This window comes from Falco punctatus (assembly GCF_963210335.1).
Source record: "Falco punctatus genome assembly, chromosome: 6".
Taxonomy (NCBI): domain Eukaryota; kingdom Metazoa; phylum Chordata; class Aves; order Falconiformes; family Falconidae; genus Falco; species Falco punctatus.
Window position 1 is genome coordinate 46,201,239 of NC_137585.1, and position 21,437 is coordinate 46,222,675.

The 21,437-nt window shown below is 37.8% G+C and overlaps 1 protein-coding gene across 1 annotated transcript in view; it reads left to right on the forward strand.

Moving 5' to 3' along the window:
- NEDD1 (NEDD1 gamma-tubulin ring complex targeting factor) overlaps positions 1–21,437 on the forward strand; it is a 229,143-nt gene that overhangs the window by 181,067 nt on the left and 26,639 nt on the right. Inside the window, exon 17 of the mRNA XM_080392626.1 lies at positions 206–15,390. The gene's annotated coding sequence lies outside the window, so the exon portion shown is untranslated. The remainder of the gene's footprint in view (positions 1–205; positions 15,391–21,437) is intronic.

Here is a 21,437-nt window from a genome sequence, read left to right on the forward strand (position 1 = left end):
AGGGCTGGAGCTTAAATCCAGCTCCTGAGCTGAGGGGCAGCGGCAGGTTTTCTTCCTCCAGCAGCTGATGCAGGCTCACCCAGTGACACCATTCTTTGAGCCAGACTGGAGCAGAGCAGCTAAAGCCCAGGGCGGGTCAGGGGAAAGGCTGCGGGGTGTCTCTTTACCCTGTCACTCTGGGCTCTGACGTAGTCTGTCTCTACAGAGAGAGCATACCTATGAAAATAAAGTTTAACGGCTGGCTGTGCCTTCCCTGCCGAGAAATGGTGTGAGGATGGGACAGGACTCGTGGAATGGGCACAAGTGAGCAATTCTCCCAAAGAGAGCTGTATCGGCCACCGTTGAAACCCATACAGTGAGACTTCCTATCATCAGCAGAGCCACTGAAAACTAGATGAGAAAGAAAAACTGAGCTGGAGAAAAGTCAGCTTCTGAAAACGCCTTAAGATTCTCAAGTCTTGCACGAGACTTACTGTAACTCTAAACCTTCTTGCTTGGATTTCAAAGGGAAACTCCCATCCAGCGTTTGAAACTTTTGCTGCTCCCTGCAACAGTAAATTTTCCTGTCCTGTCTTAAGCTTCACAAACTCCAATAAACAACCTAATCTTGGTGTCATCTGTTTTCTGTAGAAGTTGGGAAGCTGTGTTGTTTAACATATGAAGAGTGAATAATTGAGAGACCTTGCTTCCTTCCGTCATGGATGTGAAGGCAAACAGTAGCTAATCAATGAGGAGGAGACCTACATTTTTTGATTTTTGTTTTGTTGCAAGAAAGGAAGGAGAGAGAAATGGTTTTCTCCTTTGTTTCTGTTGGGAAAAGCATAGCAAATAGGCTGATGCAACATTATTAATATTGCTCATGGAAGGGGATATATTTCAACAAAGTAATTCCAAAGAAGATTGGCTAATTGAAGGCCAAGCGTTTGAAAAATGTACCCTCAGGACTCTGTCCTTCAAGTTCATCAGATGGGATGGTTACTTTTTGTTCTGCTCATTAGTACTAAAGTAATCCATTTTATTTCCTAAAACTGAGTTAAAGATGGTGAATTTCCCTTTTTAAAGAGGTTACCTTTTTCAGCAAGAAAACAGACAAAATATTAGAAAAGGACAGGTCTAGAACTGTTATTTGGGTATCTTTCAGTCTGTGAGGAGGACCCCTGCAGTGTTATATTCAGAGACATTTATTCAGTGTCTTTTTATTCTTTTCTCAAAGATCTAAATTTCAGTTGTCAAAACTTTCTCCTTTCAGATGTAGCAATAGAAAACTTTAAAGCCAAGGGAATAACCTTTGGCTTGAATTTAAATGTGTGTCTCCAGGGATTATAAACTCAAATCAGACTACTTTCTACTCAACAGACTCTGCAGGTAATACAATATAATTTAGAAACTCCTTTCAGAGTCAGCCTTGCCTGATCTGCCACTGCGTGCACGCTGAGTAAGGGGAAAGAAGAAACCTCAGTACTCCACACAGAAAGTTACAGCTCCTTGTGTTGACATTCCCTTGCATTAATCCTTCTTTTTCACCCTACGTCAGCTTGCACGTCTTTGGCAGCTGGTGCTTGTTTCCGTCTTTCTTGCACACCGAGTTACTCATAACTGTCTTGGTTTCATGGTAAACATTTTAGGTACAACTTTCCTTCCTTTGCTTTGGCTGGTGTGCTTTAGAATTCTTGGTTTTCCATTTGAGAGGAGGAAGTCTCAGTGAAAACATAGACAAGTCATCCCAAACTGATGCTGCATGACTCTTTTGTTGGCTGTAAGTGTAACACTAGGGTGTATGTGTGTATATATCTCTGTGTAGTATAGATACACATATATAGTCCTGGATATGGCCTGCATGCCTGTGTGCACACACACGATCTTCTCTGTGGGGGCCTTCTTAATTCATGAGGTACAGCTTTTCTCCCACATGAGAGGTTTCTGGAACCATCGCCAATCGTAAAGATCATTAAACATTGAGGAATGCAGAGGCCAGTGTCCTTGTAGGTATTTATTATCTTTTTGGTTTCAACAATGTTGTGCATATGTTGTGTTCACCTCAGGAAAAGGACCTCTGTAGCATTGGCTAGTATTAGATATCAGACAGAAGGTAGCCTTCACAGGTGATGTGCTCCTGTTCCTCAGAAAGCTAATGTTCTGGAAGAAGTTTTGCTCAGCCTTCCAGCTGCAGTGCCACAGCAATCGTGCAATACTTCCAAGGACTGGAATGCCGTGGGGAGCATGTGTTAAAATGCTTATGGGAATGACATATAAATGTCACTTGCTGAAAGCAGTTAATCAGTTCTTTTTACATATGCTGGAAAGGAGCAAGGTAAAAGAGCAGTTCAGCCCATTGTGGACAACACAATGATGATATACTATTTTAACAAACCAGAGAACTCGCCCGATCCAAGTCTTCCGCCGTGTCACACTGTGCAGTATTTTCTTCTCCAGCATGCACATTAAAAAGGAACAGAAACAAAACAAAAAATACAAACCCGCAAGGTCAGTCGGTCCAAATAATGACAGGCAATACAAATGCATTTTTATACATAAACAGAAAAGGAGTGGGCAAGCTCTTTCTCATTATGCCAAATAGCAGTCTGGCTATGATTTAATGCATTTGAAATTAAGTCTGTCTCTTCAGCTGTACATTTTTACTGGGTCTGCAGAACAGACTGGCAGACAGTGTGAGCAGATGCTTCTCGTAGGAAAGCACAGGAGATGAAGGACAAGTTTCTTCTGTGCTGGCTTTTCGGTCTGGTATCGTCCTTTGGATCTCTGTGCAGGACAACGGCACCAGCAAGCTTTAGGTGTTTTCCAGCTGAGGTGTTGGACCAAGTGAGTCTACTAGTGTATCATTGTAGGGAGTCTGTAAAGGAAGCTTCTGTTTAAAGATCTCTGCTTATTGCATAGGTAAAGAATGATTATGATGCCATATGCCTTCAGTCTCCTCCTTCTTTCCACCTCCTCATGGCCCCTTAAAAAATTTTTAGAGAATTCTTGTGATTTTTTCATGCAGTCACTAGAACACCTGGTCCTTTTTGGATTTGTAGTTTGTGAAAACATCACCTTATTTCATAAGTAACCCAAAGAAAAGGAGATTGTGGTTTGGGGTTTTATTTCTTCAGTGATAGTAGTAGTAACCTATTTTTGCCTCCTGCTGCCTTATGTGTGTGGGTATTCCTGGAAAGTTCTAGTGCTAAGATGTTTATCAATAGTCAAGCTCATAAAGTCCCATATCCCTGTTCCTATCCCACAAGCAAGCCCTGACTAATGCTCTTTTCCTGAAGAGTATGGAAAACATATCTTGCAACCAGCCATTATGAACCAGCATCTACCTGAGTTCAATATACACAAAACCCCAGAGTGCCTCCAGAATGACATGAGATACAGTATAAACAAAAATGTGTTTGGAATTATGGCCGAGTGTTGTTGACCAAAAATATTGGAGGTGTGATTTATTATTGTTCATGTGTAAAGCTCAATAGCTTACATTGTTGCTCTAAAACAGGAAATAATCTACAGTCTCTGAAAAGGGATTATGCTTACTTAAAAATCAAAATAAATTTAATTTGATGGAAAAGAGCAAGGAGTTAAAGAAAAAACAAAAGAGGAGGTTGAAAATGCCCTTTGATAGTTATTTAAATGCATTATTTTTCTTTGTCCCTCTTTTTTGTTCTTTTTATTTTTTTCTTTCTACTAAGCTTTGTTATCTGGATCCTTAGTTCTTCCTGCTTCTTTTATATCTTAGCTACTCTTTCAGCAAGAGTTTATGGCCTGAGAGCCAACTGCCTTTTTCTTCTTTAATTATGGGAGCCGAAGGCCACTTTGTCTGCCCTGAGTGCTTAATTGAAGGAGTACCATGCGTGCCTTTTTGTTCCTGCCTAGCCTTCCAAGAATATGGTGTATTGCATAGAAGGGACAGCAGCTTCTTTGGTGATTTCTTTTTAACTGGCATCCTGGAGCAAGAGGCGAGCCAATAAGGAGATTATCGTACTCTGTCCCTTATTTAGAAAGGATTGTGAAGGCCTAGTCTAGATTAAGTACATGTGGAACGTTCTTCAGCTTTCCTTTTACATTGGCAAAAGATACATACATATTTGTTTTGTTTTTTTTAAAGGAGGTTATTTAACATCTCCTAGATCTCTTTTTTCTTTTCTTTACAAAAAGGGGAAAGGGTTTTCATTCAAAAAGAAATCCCTACTTTTTACTCTTTCATCACTAATTGATATTTTTGTTGTGAGTTTATCTAGAGAGAAATGTATGTACGGTCACTGCAAGCCAGTTTCTTGGCCTTTTATACATGATACGTACGAATCAGCCAGAATGTGACTTTGAACAACAATTATCCCTATTCAAGTTCTAGTCTTTATTTGCCCTTGTTTAATGTATTTGCCCAATATTAGATGAGTCATTGTTTCATAAAAGGCATGTCTTTAAATAAAATTATTAAATACAGTGATAAGATTTCTAGGCAGAGAAACATATTTGAATTGCTCTTACAGTATTTATGCTAAAATGACAATCAGACACTCCACTTCTACCCTGAGATACTTGCTAAAATGGTATTGGGATTGAACTTGGCTCTGACTTTTCAGAACATGCAGATCTTATGAATGAGTCATGAAGGCTGAACTGTCATATATCAAAGCTTAATTATTGCGTAAGTTTATCCTTCAACTGTTCTCCTCTGATCTTCTCATACCAAAAGTCAGATATTTCCTGATGTGATGTGTTTTATTTTCCCAGGAACAAATCCAGTGATGCCAAAGGAAGCTGTGGTTGCACTTTAGTGACAGAATACCAAAAAAAACCCCTGCTAATTAAGTTATGTTATGAATATTGGTTATAAATTATGTTGTCTCTTGTAAGCACTTGGGGCTTCTGTTGTCTTTTTCTTTTTACTGCATCATTTTTTCACAATATTGGAAGCTTGGCCATGTGCAGAGATTTTCTTATCTAAGGATACCAGCTGTTTACTGGAGGTTGAAACTAGTTGTTCCTTTCTCAATCAATGTCTGTCACAAGGAGGCAAAAATGTGTGTATGATTTACATGATTTGTTTTCATAATGATGAATGTAGTTAGGAAATTGATTATAAAAATAGAAACCAGGTTTTGAAAAGCAATTTGAAGATACGATGTAGATATGCTATGATCGTTTTAAGGCTAATGAGTATATTTCACTTATGTATTTAATCTGTTCAGTGTCTAGCAACAATTTTAATGTGGGAAGCCAATGTTGAGAGTAGAGTGCACGCTTTGCTGTTATGCACCCAAATTATATGCTAACTATTTAATGCATTATTTCCATGGAACGAGTACATAGAATGCAAATGTAATATAAAGCTGAGGCGTTAATCTTCTTCAGAATATACAAGTACCAGCACAGAAGTGCAGTAAACTTATTTAGGCTTTCTTCGAATAATGTTCAGAGAAGATTTTGAATCATTATGGGTTTAGATGCATGAGCAACAGTTTGAGAGTTAGGTTTTGTCAGATTCAGCCTACCCTTGAACCATGTTTCAAATCCCAGCCTTGAAATACCACAAAGTCTAAGCCAAAACAAATCTTCCTTGTATCAAGGGAATACTGTTCTAGTATGACCCAGACAGGGGCTGGAATCTGTTGTGCTATTCCTTCACTCCTTCCAGCAGTCCAGCTCCCTGTTACTCTGCATTAACTCTGACCAAAATAAGGCGGCATCCTCTGTGTAGCTATGGAAGAACTCCCTACTTTCTGGTATCAACAAACTACTCTGTGTTTATTTTACAAACTCTATGAATGTTGCCTATGCAGGCCAGTTGCTTCAAATTCCCTCAAGGTTTTGATTATGTTTTCAGTACCTTTCTGCCTTCTTTGATTGTCCTTCCACCAAATGAGGAAACAGAGCAGGTGTCATTAAAAAAAATACATCAGAAAAGTAAAATTATCTTGGTCTTAGATTATGTTAATTTGTCTTATAGCATGCTAGAATTGTAAACTTTCAAGTCTCTTGGTTCAATGTGGCCTTTATACAACCTCATCTGTGGTATTTTGCTCTCCTGACAAATGTAAGAGGGAAGCAAGAAAGGGTGACAGCAGCCCTAAGGAGGCAGCAAATAAATTTTAGCATGATGGTTGGTTTCTGTGATTTGGTTTAATCAAAATCAGTATGGAAATGCATGTTTCTGCTTTGAGCTTTATTAGCCCATGCAAAACTTTGCCATTTCATCTCTACTTTGCCTGACATATTTAATAAATGCAGCAGCAACTCAATGAAGAAGGCATAATAAATGAGTCTTTCCATATCTTTAGCAGAAGAAAATGTAGATTATTGAAAGATCCAATTTTCTTTAGCAGAACCCCAGACTATGCCTTCTTGATTCTAAATCCCAAGTGTGTGTGAATAAATTGAAAGTAATACCACTTTACTTTAACTAAGAAGACCAATAGAATGTCTACAGATTCTTTGCAGGTTAAGTCTCTTTCATTTTAAGAAGACCCCAAGACATTGTCTGGTCTCTGTACTTCTCAGGTAATGCAATCTCAACTTTCAAGGCACCGTTTTGAGATACTTGAATATACACTGTGCAACTTGGACCTGAGATACCTGGTGGGTTTGTTTGTTTGTGGTTTTTTTGTTTGGGTGTGTGTGTGGTTTTTTAATTGATTTTTTTGTTTGTTTGTTTCCAATTCCAGTAGTCCTGGTTTGCCAGGCTGAGCATAAGACTACTTTGAGTGGTGGGAGATGGGGGTGGCTGAAGGTGGAGTCCAGAGATGATTTTTCATGTTTTCTTAAACACCAGTTCTTGCATTTCTACAGAATGATACCTCCAAAACATGTTGGAGAATTTAGCTAATCTTACTATGTTTAGCTTTGCATGCAGGTGGAGATCTGGTTATGTATAAAAGAACTTAAGCAGAGTTGTCATACTAACATTTAAATCTTTTCTTTCCCAGCACGGTGCCACTGTGGGTGTGTTACATAAATTGCCACAATGGAGTGTATTTCAGATCCTTCAGCTCAGAGGCCAATCTGTCATTGGAAGTGGCACATTCACCTGCTTGTCACTTCTGCAGCAGTGTGTGCACTAGACAGGCTACATCCAGATGAAGTTAACAGGAGCAGCTCTTCCTGCAGCTGAGTTTGGAAAGACTTAGTAATCAAGTCACTCTTCCAGATGGGAGCAAACACCACAAATAGATCCCTCTTTCTATCCAAGAGAACACCAAGTGCTTTCCGCTTTGCTTCAGAAAAAGAGCAAACTAGTTCCCTGAGGGATATTTTCTGCTCAGTGGAATCCAGGATTGCCTCTGTGGACACTTCCTACTATACCTGACTCACAGGTAATCACAGAACTCTAATAAGAAAATTGTTCTTAAGTCCTTGGATAGATCTAGACAGAATTCAGCATTTTTATAATTATCAATACTTATCTATGTCTTCGCATTTGACTTCCACCTTTGTCTTTCCTTGAACTCTGAGGAAGTGAAAGTAAGCCAAGGCATGCTGTTGGCCATTCTAGTATTATTTGTCCAGAGTGTTTTTTGGCTTGAGAATATGTTCACATTTCTGTATTTGTCTGACTTTTTCTTGTTTCACATTTAATGCAAACTATGTAAGTTGTTTAAGGAGAAGCTTGACAGTGTGGATGTGTGCTGACAATTTGCTCAAAGAATTCCTACTATGGGTCAGAGATTTTTCTTTCTAATCAGTGACAATGTACATAACCTTTCTGTCTGCTCTAAATGTGTCTGTCTGTAAAATGAGGTTTTATTTGCCTGCCTCACAGGCATGTTGAAGCTTAATTAGTGTAGCTTATAAATGCTAAGTATTATTTTAAAAGATCTATTGCATTCTAAAATGATCAAGTTTGGATCTTAATTCACAGCTTTATGGGGTAAGGTTAATATTGATTCCCTTAGATTTTCACAAAGCCTCTCCTGAACTTAATAAGGGATTTAACAAAATAACTGTTGAAAACATTTATGATTCATCTTAATAGAGAGCTAACTTGTACTTGCATAAAACTGGTAAAGCTTTGCACATTATCAGTTTTCTTGAATGAGATAGTCTTTGAAATGCAAATGTTGTACAGGTCTTCCCCTTCCGAAGAATATATGCTTGTTATTGTGTTAACATATATAAAATGTTTTTCTTCAGAGATTTTCTTAAATTATTTTATTCGGGCTCTAGTATAAAGGAAGAACATAATTTAAAATCACACTCATTTGGCATTCTTTCAACATTTCGTAAGTAAAAACAAATTACACAGTAAAAACAGATTCTAATTTTCTGGAGTGGGAGGACAAAGAGTAAAATGCTGGGGTTTTAGGGTGCCTGGCTTTTTACCTTGTCATTTTTAATCAGATTGCTATCAGTCATGAAAGACTGTAGGTCCAAGATCCTTTTCTCAGCATTCCTTGGAAGATGAGCATTGCAGTTCTTTGTTTTCTCTTCTTGTTTCAGACCTGCTGCAAAGTTACTTTTTTTTTACATCAGAAGTATTGTTGGAAAATTCCATCAATGCAACTAAAAGGTGCATCATAGAAATGAGGAATAATATATGTTCTGCAAAGTTTAGAGGACTTTGGGAGGAGCCTTCTTGACACCAGGAACTACAGATACTTTATCTATGTCTGTTGCAAAGTTAGCCATGTCTCTGTGCGTGTTTGTTGCGTGTGATTCTCTTTTTTCTCTAAATACCGTTCTACTACTTCTTCAGGCCACTTCTTGCTATTATGGTATGTAATTAACATTAACCTTACTTTAGTCAGAGATTCTGAGCAGGTTCCTTGCATAGATTCTTCTAGTCTAAAGGTTGCCTAAAGCTCCAAGATGAAGATGTGGTTAAAAGTGTCATTCTTTTGCTGGAATGTAAGTTTCTTTGGTAGTGCTAATCATCATCTCTGTAGGAGACAGAATATTCTTGGGGCTCATGTAAGACTCTGGGATTCTTCCAGGAGCTTAGAATCACCATAAATCTTGTTTTAATCTCTGCTTTTATCAGTAGGAACATTTTTGACTTTGCCTGTGTAAATACACAATATGTAGAAAACAATTACATTAAAAAAAAAGCTCCCTTCATCTTAATTCTTCATTCTTCTCAGCTGTGAAGAAAAGGAAAGGACCAAATAGCATGATAGGTATGAATCATATTGCTGTATGCCCTTTTAGAAGATGCTCAGGTGTTATTAAGACAAGAGTTTAATGTGTGTATCTTGCTGATGTGCCAAAATCGGTGGCGGTTGTTTTTAATGCATACACTGTAGTAACTGCAGATAGATGCATTCACAGCTTTGGTGCATGCGTGTACAGAAGTAGTCATGCATGAGCACTCCTATGTAATGTGCAAGTAGATATGGCTTAAAAAGGATTTATCTCTTGGTGATTAGTTGTTGACTTCCAGTGATGAGAGGGTGCACTTGTGCCCTGGTACAGTTGTGAGGTACTCCAGCAATGGAATTCAGGTTAGTTGTCTTTCAGCAAAAATTTGCAATGTCTGAAAACAGTCTTTTTACGATGAATGGATAAAACACATTTAAGCATTTTCTATGTAGCACAGTTATGTCACTCCCTGTATTTGAAGGGAAAAAAATCTGTGTGCAAATTTTCTACTGAACTGGCATAGGCAATTGGTTATGTCCTTGATTCAGAGCTGGCACTCTTCTAGATGCATCTGATGCTTTCATTCATTAAGGAAGATTTCCAGCAAACAGTTTTGTATCTGCATATTTTAGCAAGTTGAGATGTCACTGAAAACAAAGCAGTGAAGAACTTATGTATTCTCTAACACTGGCCCAAATAAAATGAGTGTTTAACTGTCCTTTAGGAGCTTAGAAGTAGCTCCCAGTGACTAGTCTGACACTTCAGGCTGTACCTCCTGTACTTTGACAATTACTTTTCTTGTTATGTAGCAGGTGGTTTCTAGATTGCACTTATTGCACAAGAGGAACATCTTTATGACCTTAAAGATAGTCTAAAATGCTTCCCTTTTTTTCCAAAAATTTGAAATTCTGGATAGTGGAGAGCTTTGGTTATTCTATCTCGGGAAATGACTGGACTGATACCTTAGATAGGGAATTCCTGACACTACGTAAGTCACTGGCTTTTGACACTGGCTGGTAGAAAATAGACTACTGACTTTTAGAGCTGGTGGATAAGCAAGTCAGGAGCTGATTCATTTGGACACAAGGAAATGGAATGAAGATGCATCAGGGGAAGTTCAGATTGGTTGTTAGGAAAAGGTTCTTCACTGAGAGGGTGGTTGATAACTAGAACAGGCTCTACAGGGAACTGGTCACAACACTAAGCGTGATCGAGTTCAAGGAGCATCTGGATGACACTCAGTCATATGATTTAGTTATAGGTAGTTCTGTGAGGCGCAGAGAGTTGGGCTCGATGATCCTTAAGGGTCCCTTCCAACTTAAAATACTCTGATTTAAGACTGCAGAGATTTTGGCTGATTGAACTGGGACTGTCCATTTTAAAACATTTTGTAGTTTATGTCTCATGGTAGGTTGCAGATTTTCTTTTAGTCTTTGAATAAACACACTTGGTGTGGAGGAGGATCCTGAAAAACCTGAGAAAGTAATAATTCTTTTCCCCAGAAGAAAAATTAAGAAAACACTAGGCGAGTGAAACAAAGGACTTTTCTTCTCTTTTTTAAAGGCAAATGTGGTCCCTCACTATGTGTCCAGGAATGACACTGGAAAAGTATTTTTCATTTCTTTTGTGGGGCAGTTTGAAGGGTGATATGGGGAGACCAGTAATTATATAGTCTGTTTCTTTGGCTATGTGGTCTGTTCCCCTTATCCCTTCTTCCCTAGTCTGGAGGATGAGAAGAGTCTCATTGCTGAAGAACTGTTCAGGAAGGAGAATTCACTTAGATATTTTTTTTTTTACTATGTATTTGAATAAATAACTGTGAGATCTAAAAGTATTAGCCTCTTCTGCCTAAGCTAAAAGACAAACAGTGTCTGCGTGAGGTCTACCTGCAGAGTGTGTGGCGGAGGGGGGGAGGACTGTCACACTCTGAGCTTGACCTATTTTTCTTATTTGATGAAGAGAATGAGTGAATGTCCTGGATGCCTGTCAGGTGCATGCCTAAAGAATAGTTTATACTAAAAGAGATTTGACTAAAAGTGCATAGCAACAAATATTTACTTCCTTTAGTTAGCACATTCCTGCTGTATTTAAGAGTTTTCTCCAAGGAGAAGATACAGAGCCGTGTGTAAAGGAGCATGAAATTCTTTTTTAACTTAGACTGTTAGTCAACTCTTCATTTCAAATGCCCTGTTTAGTCCCCAGTGTTTAAAAAAAATAAAAATACTTAGTTTGTGTTTTCATTTTATAAAAATAATTTCCTGAGGGTGTTCTGGCTTAGAGAAAGACAGTGGATAAACTCACCAGTTTTATACAATCCTCAGAAAGTCAGCTGCCTGTGAATCTTGCAGGAGCCGTTTGAACATCTTATGTATGTAAAATTTGGAAGGAAAGTCCTGTGAGAACATGATTTTAGTGTTTCTAGGTAGCATGAAACTGGCTTTGATGGGTTTTGTATTGTAAAAGATGGATTTCTCATCCTTATTTTTCTAGGGCAAAACCTTTTCATGTTGCTTTTATTTATTTTTTTATTTTTACTGATGAGTTATTTTTAAACAACAACAGTGGTTTTCTGTTATTGAATAGAGAATTTCCTAGAATGATTCAGGTATGTGTTAAGGTATGTGTGCATGCAGGTTTTTAAAATAACTACAAAGTTTAAAAAAGGGAGTGTGAGAAGTCATAATCCTATCAGAAAGTCAGAATTCTAATCACTAATGTTTAGCATGGGCTATTTTTTTTTAATCAGTGCATGAAAAATCTGCACAAAGACAGTATTTATCATCGTAAGTCAGATGATGTTGATTACTTGAATGCAGTGCTTAACTGGCTTAGTAAATAACCCTTGAGATAGTTGTGGTGGAAAATAGATTGAAGAGTAGGTCCACATTCTCTTGGGTTTGCTACAAGTGACAGTTTGGTGCCTGCTTACTGAGGGGTAACAGGACCTTGGGGAGCTTGGCTAGCCCACCCTCTTGTCCCAAGGCAGCATCAGCTGTACCTACATCTTTTCCAAAACTGCTGCATCTCTCTGTAATTGTTTTGGCCAGGACCACTTGTGGAGTATGTCAGTAATCAACATATTCTTATTAACTGTCTGCTTTTTATTTTAAATCACTATTGGTAATTGATTTACATGTAGTCCTTCACTTACATTGTGCTGCAAACTCTTTCTTCCAATAAACTTTATTGACAGTAAGTATTAACATATTTTAGGCCCACAGTTAGTGCCTGTTTAGTGGATGTGAATGCCTAACCATTTATTTTAATATCCCAACAGCAAAAGTCAGTTGTATAATTCCCCTCATAAACAGATAACAATAAAATAGGGAGTTTGGTAGTTTTCTGTAGATAAACTGTTTGGAAAGACTTCATTGTCATAAATACATCCAAAAGAAAGTTGCCCGATTTCCCCCTTTTTTTCTAAATTAAATTGTGTTTAACTGTACTGTATACTGAAGGTTTTAAAGTATTTGTCCCTGTGAATTTTGCATTTACTTTGCCAATTTTGTATGAAATTAAGGAATCTCATTATTTTTATAGTCTTCCGGAAAATTTCCAGCTCTAAGAGTTTTTGTAATATACTTATCGCCACATGATATGAATTCACTATTTTTAATGTTAGACCATTTCTGACTTAAAAGAATAGAAACTCTCATGAGACTGGAGCAACTGGCTAGGGTTAACCACGCGCTTACTTTCTATTAAGCTGATTGAAAGAGGGGTAGGGAAATACTGTGCTTGCATTCTGTAGTCTAAAGACTAGATTTTTAAATTCATGATAACTGAACAGAAGTGTTTACTTATCTGAGTTCTGTTTTGTTGAGGAGACGACGGTCTCATTTGCTTAGCAAGGGGTTAAATAGAAACTAATCCTTCAGGCTTACTTTGAAAGGTGGTTTTCTTTCCAGCAGGAGAGAGCATTGTTTACTTTGCCAGAAACAGTGTAATTGTTCCTTAAACCATCATGTTCTCTAAAAGAATAAACTTTTTAGAAAGAGGAAGAATATCATTGGCATAAGCATTGTCTTTAAAAGATTCAAAACCCAAATGGAAGTGCTTTCATTTATATCTAACGAGTGTAGGTATTTTGCATGATGCAAGCTTTTTGTGAAGAGATTATTTTTTGTGTGATGAGTGCTCTAACAGAAGTATCATAGGTTATTGGAAATGGAATAGTAGTATGGTTGGCTCAAGTTAATTACATTTATTCAGATGAAATACTGTTCTACTGTACTCTTCAGGACAAGCAGAGAAAATACCAAAACCTTTTTTAGCCGACATTTATCTATTTCAATTATTTTTGACAGTGTGTGTTGCATGTGTGCTTTAGCTACAGTGCCTTTATATCGACAGTTGGTAGCACAAGCCTTTTAAAGCACAAAGGGTAGCAGTACTTCAGCCAATCTGTGATAAAAGGGAAAAAATGAAATCACTATGGAAACTGCAGGAAGAATCTAAAAGCTTTCTTTATAAAGTAAACGTCTGATGTTTGTGACTGTGGGGGCAAAAAATTCATAAATCTGTACGATGCTATCATTTCTGATTTGTTATCGCAGCAAATGCCAAGTCTAAGCAGTCTGACCTTAGCCTTATTAAGTGCTTTCTTTTCAGATACAGTTATTATTCAACAATAGAGAGACTGCAGTGCTGCAAGGGGGAAAACTAATATATTTAAAATGTGTGTGTGTCCGTGTGTGTGTGTCTGTGTGTGCCTATGTGTGTGTATATATATATAACTGTCCATCTTTTTTTCCCCGTGAAGCTTAAGGAGCTGGGAACGCTGACTGTGGGAACTCAGGGACTACTATTCTGAGCACAATTGAGAAAACTATGTTTCGTCCCATTGCATGCGCCTGTCTGATCTCAAATTGAAAATCTCAGAGCCTCTTCCTCCAATCCAAAAGCAAATAAATACTGAGAGAAAGAAACCTCTCTCCTCTCAGCACATAGGGCCTCCACGACTGAAAAATGAAGGTGACTGTATGAGCTCTGATGAACCTGTTTGGACAACAGACAGCAAAAAATACCTGTCTCGGTGGAGGAGTTTAAGACCACTGCAGAGATCCTCAGACAGTACAGAATATCTTGGCTCACACAGGCCACTCTCTTTATCTCTAAACAATACAGCCAGGCTCCTCCGTACCTACAACTGAAGAGCTGCAGGAACAGGAGGACAGTAACTAATTCAGCTTGCAAATTTAAAACTCCTTGTCTTATTTAAAAAAAAAAAAAAAAAAAAAAAAAGAGAGAGCGAGAAAAAGACATGAATTCTAAGCAAGATGAGGTACCTGGTAAGTATTTTTATTGAATTCGGTTGCTTTAACTTGTTTTTAGTCATACGTATCTGCTATAAACAAGATGAGGGCTTGAACGAGTGTGTTTTTTGTGAAGGTTTTTGATTATGGAAAGATTTAATGCCAGATTTTCTGTTTCCAACTTTGATAGTTTTTGGATTTCTTTGTTTTGTTGCTGTGCTGTAATTAGTGTATAAGCTTTGCAAGTCTGATGTTTCAAGTGCTCTAAAGAGCACTGTTTTTCCTAGGCTCTTTGAATATAAACATGCCCAGTAGTAATACATGTTATTGTATATTGTATATATTTACACAATAACAGACTTTAGTATTTATTTTAGTATGGCAGTTCTAAAATATACTGATAATGACCAAAGCCAGGCAAGTACTTTCCAACCAAGTGTTTCAAGCTCTCAAAACAGTGGGAATGTTTTAACTTTTGTTTAACAAGTTTATATATGAAGATTTGATCTATGACAGATGACAACATGAAATTATTTGGCTATAAATATGAGAGGCCAGAAGAATTCTTGATTATATTCAGATTTCATAGTATATTGGTGAATCCTACTGTAGTGTGTGCTTATGTTATTAACAGTAAAGATTTCAGGTTAACAGTAGAAAACCAGAGACAATATAGTTCTTGCAAAAGCAGGTCACTTTCAGTAATAAACATAAATCCTAAAAAAAGATATAGTTTGACATATTGGCTTCATTGCACCTTTTTATACATATAATGGAAACCAATTATCTGTGGAGAAAATTTGACTTTGTGGAATGGAATTAAATTGCTTTTTAAAGGCTTCCCTAAACAGCACTAGCTGGAGGGAAGTCCAATAACATTTTTAGCTCTGAAGTGTAATGACTTCGCTACATTAATAAATCATGTTGTGTTCTGACTTTTATCAAAAGATTCCAAGGAAGAAAACTATCCACGGCAGGTTGAAGCTACTAGTTTTTCTCCATCCAGCTACTTTACTTATGGCCCTTTGAAACCAGCAATTCCTATGGATCAGTGCTTAAAACGGTAGGTTCAAATCCATCTAAGCTGCTTAAAACAATTGATAAATATAAGTTCCTGCTAACAAGTGACTTGTCAAACTGGAATATCTGTAACGTAGTCTGGCTACTTAAACTACTGTTCTTAAGGAACCAAGAGAAAAGATTCTGTTCATGTTCATCAGACAGGGGTGGGGGGCTGGGGGCAGGGGGGCGGTGTGTGTGTGTGGTGGTGTTTTGGGGGTTTGGGGTGGTTTTTGTGGCATTTTTGGTTGTTTGTTTTTATAAGGAAATATCTTGTATTTATTCTATTTATCTCTTATCCTGATATGAAACTGGGTATAAGATTGATTTTAAAAAGTAAACTTCATTGAAAGAGGTGGTTTAATTACTCAAAAATGTGTGAATATGCCCTGTTGCTGTAATTGGTGTGCTACCAGTTAGCTAAGTAAGTGTTTGGGCACAGTGCTGAATGGTGGGAGGTTTTGCAAAGTATGTATTTGGGAAAGCATTTATTTGAACAGTGGTTTGGTCTGCTGGTGTTAGCTCTAAAGTAACTGGGGGAGCAAAAAAAAAGGGTATTTTCAACTTCACTCATTTTTCCCAACAGATCACGTATCAAAAGTGTAATCTGTAAGAGGAACATGAACTGATGAAATGTACCTCTGATGCTGGTTCCCTATGTTATTATGTAGAATGTTAGTAATTATCTTGCTGAGTCGTAATCCCTGACATTTGCTTTCACAAAGCATCTAGTGGAGAATGCAATACCCTAATTATGTTTCTGTGAAGGAGCTGAGGTGGGAAAAAAGTTGTGCTTTTTAGCACAGCTTTTTAAAGAAAAGCTATTTTATTAATAATATAAACATACATATATATATATAAATGTATGTATATATTCTCAAATTTTAGGAAGGATGAGGATACTTTATCAACTGTAATTCCTGGTTATTTTATACTACAGTGTACAAACCTAGCTGAGCTTATGTTAATTGTAAATTCTTTTCTAATCTACATGCTGTACTTGCCCACATCCTAGCAAAACAGGCACTGGCTCCAGTCTAAATATTTTTATATCTTTATGTTTGCTATCTCATGTTTTTCAGTATTTTCTGAGATAAATAAAGTCTAGTTACCACATTTTAAATAAATATATTCTGCTTTAAAAAAATACCAGCTCTTTCTCATATGATGTTTTACAGTAGCTTTTATATTAAGGAAATTAAGATCAAGAATAACAGTGAGTTAAATTTGAATTTCAGCTCATGAAGATCTCCTTGTGTTGTGTGCTTTTACGTGGGGAACTAGCCACAGACAATGTGAAGTTGTAAAACTGATTTTCAATCATGGGGAGAGCTCACTTTTTATAGATAGATTTCTTCACAAACTGAGGCAAAAGGTTAATTGAGGTTGCGTACTTTGAATACATTATGTGCATCTCACCTCTATAACACAGTTAATTACTAAAACACTGTGCTTTTTTTATATCTGGTATGAATAATTTCTACATAGGAAGATGTATACTAAAGAATCATTAAAATGCAATCTCCAAAGGAAAATGGAAATCTGATACCAGTATGTGGCTTTGTTCACCAAAGTGGGGCCGTGTGGGTTAGCTGCATGAAATGACTTCAGCAGTCTGTTCTCAAGCAAATTTCTCAGACACAGGATTGTTATACAGGACATACCTGGCTTTCTTTATGGTCAGTTCAAATCAAACTGTTCAAATTAATTCAAACTGTTCAAATATCCTACAGTACATGAGACTAATTATCCAATGTGCTTGCTTTTATTAGATGAGCTGTACCAGTAAAAAAAAAAAAAAAGGAAAAAAAGCCTTGCTTTTCCTACCCCTTAAGCAGCCCCCTTTTCCTTGCCCCTCTGTGTGCTTGTGTGGTTTTTGTGGCTAAAAACAAAAACCAAAAAGAAATTAGCACCAATCAGTATAAACAAACATCACCCTTTACATAAATCTCATAATTTTTACTTTATAGCAAGGCACCTGTTACCGGTGACTTGGGGTAGACTTCGCTGGGCAGAGTGGCCATCTTCCCGCTCAAAGGCAACTTCCAGAGAGTGCAGGAAGTCCTGGGGCAGAACGCTTCTCTCCACTCTTGTGTCAAAACCTGAACACAGTTGTTTCCATCATGGACACAGCCTGGGGATTGCTCCAGTAAAAACAGGGAGGGTTTCAGAGGAGGAGGTCACACCTTCATAGCAAGCGCCGACTTTTCCGTCTTCCTGCGAGGTGCCCAACTCTGTCATGAGCTCACTGCAGAAAGTTTTCTTTATCACTATCCCATAAACTTGTGGTTTTTAATGCTGTGTTGTTTTTGAATGGCGTGTGCATTCATACAGATACCAAGCCAGCAGCTGATGAGGACGTACCAGGATAATTTGGCACTGGAAGACATGTGGGAGGCTTGGTTCAGGGTGAAATGTCCCAGGGTTTTACACTGAGCGAGGCCTAACCAGAGGTTGAATCGAATAGGACCATGCCCAGGGGGCTTCAGACCTCTCTTTCCATGGTGCGGTATGGGTGATCTCCATTTTGCAGTGGTATATGTGTGCTGTGTAGGGTAGGCATGTCCAGGCAGTAATGTGTACTCTGCAGCCCTTTGGTGTTATGGCTTCAGCATCACATCCTCACCTGTGAGGGGCTCACACAGCTTCTCTCCTCCACGCTCTACATGAGCAGCAGAGGATCTGCCTGGCATATATTTCCCCAGCAATTTTGAATTCAATTTAGTGACAACAGTTTGTTACCAGTTTGCTCAAAACAGGAACTGGTGCAGAATGCTTCAGAATTTGTAATAAATTAATCTTTTTAGCTAAGAACACTATTAATTTATCAAAATATTTATAATGTAAAGCTTCTTTTTTCTACATAATGCCAGGCATTTAGATAAGCCGATGATAAAAAGTGCAGTTCAATGGATATCTCTGTCCTTAAGGACTGATATTCTGATTGATGTGAATGAGATACTCTGGAATTAAACAGAGTTTGTGAATGCGGGGTCCTGGTTCATTAAAGCACATCTGGCAGTCTAGAGGTATTCTGCCACACAGGGTGTTTTACGCTGAATAACATTCATTTGCTTTCCTGTTTGTCTGCTTGCTTCCTCACTGCACTGGAAGAATTTTGAAAGGCACTGGGCACTTGGCATTTTTGTAGGAGTGTAATTAAATTCTCAAACATGTGGAAAAGATTGCTTTGAAACACTATGAAATGACCAATGTCAACTTTCAAAATAAACACATGCAGTTTTTTTAGCATGTTGTTTTGAAGTTGCTGGTAAAATGATTATTTATGTAATGGGTAGGGAGGGTTCTCTGAGTTTATAGGTTCTGCCAGGTTAAAATAGTGGTTTTGACATCATATCTCTAATTTGCACTTGGTTAGCAATCTGAAATATTAAAAAAACCAAACATACTTGCATTGTATAAATCTGATTTTGTTGCCATGTGAAAAGTTCTCTGGTAATCTTCTACCTTCACACCTTAAAATTGCTTTAAAACAATCCAACCCACCCATCCTAAGGCAAGTATACCCATGCACATATGCATTCTACTGTAACCTGCTTGAAATGAAGTTAAAACTGGCTTAAAGAGAGGAAGGGAAAAAAAGTGTTTTAAAGCTGAAGTCTGCACCTGGGCTGAACTTATACAATATTTATACAGAATGCAGAATCATTAGCTTTTCATATAATAACACATTAGTTCCTTTAAAGTCAAATACAGAGTGTAAATGTCAGGATTTTTCTCTAACAGCTTCATTGACAATATCTTTGTGAATAAATTCTTAACCTCCATGTCATATAAAATAAATAAAACCCCTCTTTGTGCAAGTAAAATCTCCTTATCAAAATACAAAACTGCTGCAAGAATGAAATGAGTATCTGCTGCTTCTGATGCCAAATAATTGGCTCACTACCTACTTGCTCTAGCACAGTTTTCTCTCGGAGACGTTAACTTCATTTCCAGTCAATGCTGAAAACTGATTTCTGGCGGAAAAACCGCTGAAGCATTTGCACTAAATTTCTCCTAGAATATTTGAGCAAAGATGCATGTTATCTATTGTAACTGCTTTATTTCCCCCTGAATTTGAGAATTCTGAGGAAGGCAGAGCAAGAGCTATTGACCTTACAGAACTGGAATCCTGTTGTACTGCTGAAGTGTGCTGTTGCTGTGTTGTCCAACACCAGACCAGATGAGCATTCAAAATTAAAATCAGTGGTCCTAAATTTGCATAGGTTTACTGCCTATGTATCTGAAAATTGTAAACAATGTTCTTAACAAAACCAGAACAATTTACTGATTTATTTTTTTCCCCCTTCCCTGCCCCTCCCTCTCCGGGGCAAGAGGAGATCTTTGTAAAAAGTAAAGCGCTAGTAAATAAAGAGTTAAACTGAAGGCAGGCTCACTGGTTTGTTGAGATCTGTCAGAGTCTGAGTGGCTGGCTACATATCTGTCTCAGGAACAATAGCTACCTGTATTCTGCATGGACTGCTGGGCAGGCACTAGCAATCTGGAGAAGGTCTGCCTCTGTTAGAGGCTTTTTAGTGGGAATCCCTAATGACAGCCCGATTTCTCATTGGGGTGGGGGTGGGGGCGAGAAATTTTGTCTACTCTGTTGATGAGGGACAGAGCTTTGATCATTTTCATTCAGCCTTGACTTGGCCTGAGGTTTAGGCTCCCAGTCCTGAAGTCAGCAGGCTCTCCTTTCTCACACGCGCACGCAGGCACACACAAGCACACTCACACGCACCCCTTTGCAGGTCTGTGCAGGCAGATTAGTGTCACGGCTGTAACTGAGGCACAGAGCAATAAACATAGCAGAACCAATCTCCATGGTGGCAAGAGGGGGCACTGGAGGTGACAACAATGGAGAAGGACCTTTCTTCTGACAAGTTTTAGGTAAGAGAGAATATTTATACCCTCAGCCAAGTATTTTATAGCCTGCTAAATAAGTTAGAAATTGTTAGGTTGCAAATGTGCCTTGTTATAGAAATATTTCAGTATACTGCCGTATCCAGGCTGTTACTAGCTTTTAAATGGGTAATTGCCATGCTTTGTGTTACGAGAATGTTTGCAGAAAGCAGGCAGGGTTTTCCTTTGGAAGCGGGGGCTACTATAGTTACGTTCTTAAAAATACAACATTTCTAACATTTGCGTTTTTAAAATTAACCATGAAACTTCATTTTTGCTATGTTCAAATTATGCTTAGCTATAATAAATATCCATATCCAATAAATCGTTGTGTGGCTGATAGCACACATGCAATATTAAAACAGTGCTCCCTCAACCCTAATTTGTAATTATTTTTACACCCTTAACTGCACCGGGGTCAGAGACTTTTAAAAATTAATGAGGTTCCCTGCTGAGTTCAAATAGTATAATCTACATGAGTTGTTGCTGCAGAGGTCTGAAATTATTTCTGCATATTTTTAATTAGGTGTAGAATTTTTGTTTCCATATATAGCTTTCAAACACTTTCCTTTAAATGTCACTTTATGCAACCTGGAGTAAGAAAGGAATGACGAGCCATTTTTAATAATAACAAATTGAGTGCGGGAAATACAGGGCATACTGTGACAATACAGCGCAAACATTTGCTGGATACGTTTTCTGATTTCATGTGTTAGATCTGTGTTAGATTCCTGCAACTGTGATCAGCTTCACCTATCTACAAATAACTACTGCTCTAGGGAGAGGAAATACAGCAATACCTAATGCTTTGTGTGACATTGGAGTAATAGGTTACCAACGTGTTTGGAGCATTAAAAAGAATTGATGGAGTACTTGAAAATATATATCTAAAAGAGAATAACAACAGTGTGAAAAGAGGCAGTAAAAATGAAATAACGTACTATCCCTTTTCCTGGAAATGCTAGACAGATAGTATCATCAGTGCTCGTGGAAAGTAGAATTTGCTGAATATCCTCAAATGGAAGGACTGGAAAGGGAAGGGGGAGGGAGCTGTTTACTATGAAATTTCCATATTGAAATCATGACAGAGTTTCATATCACAAGATGTAAAGCGTTGTTTATTATTTGTTATAATCTACAGAGCAT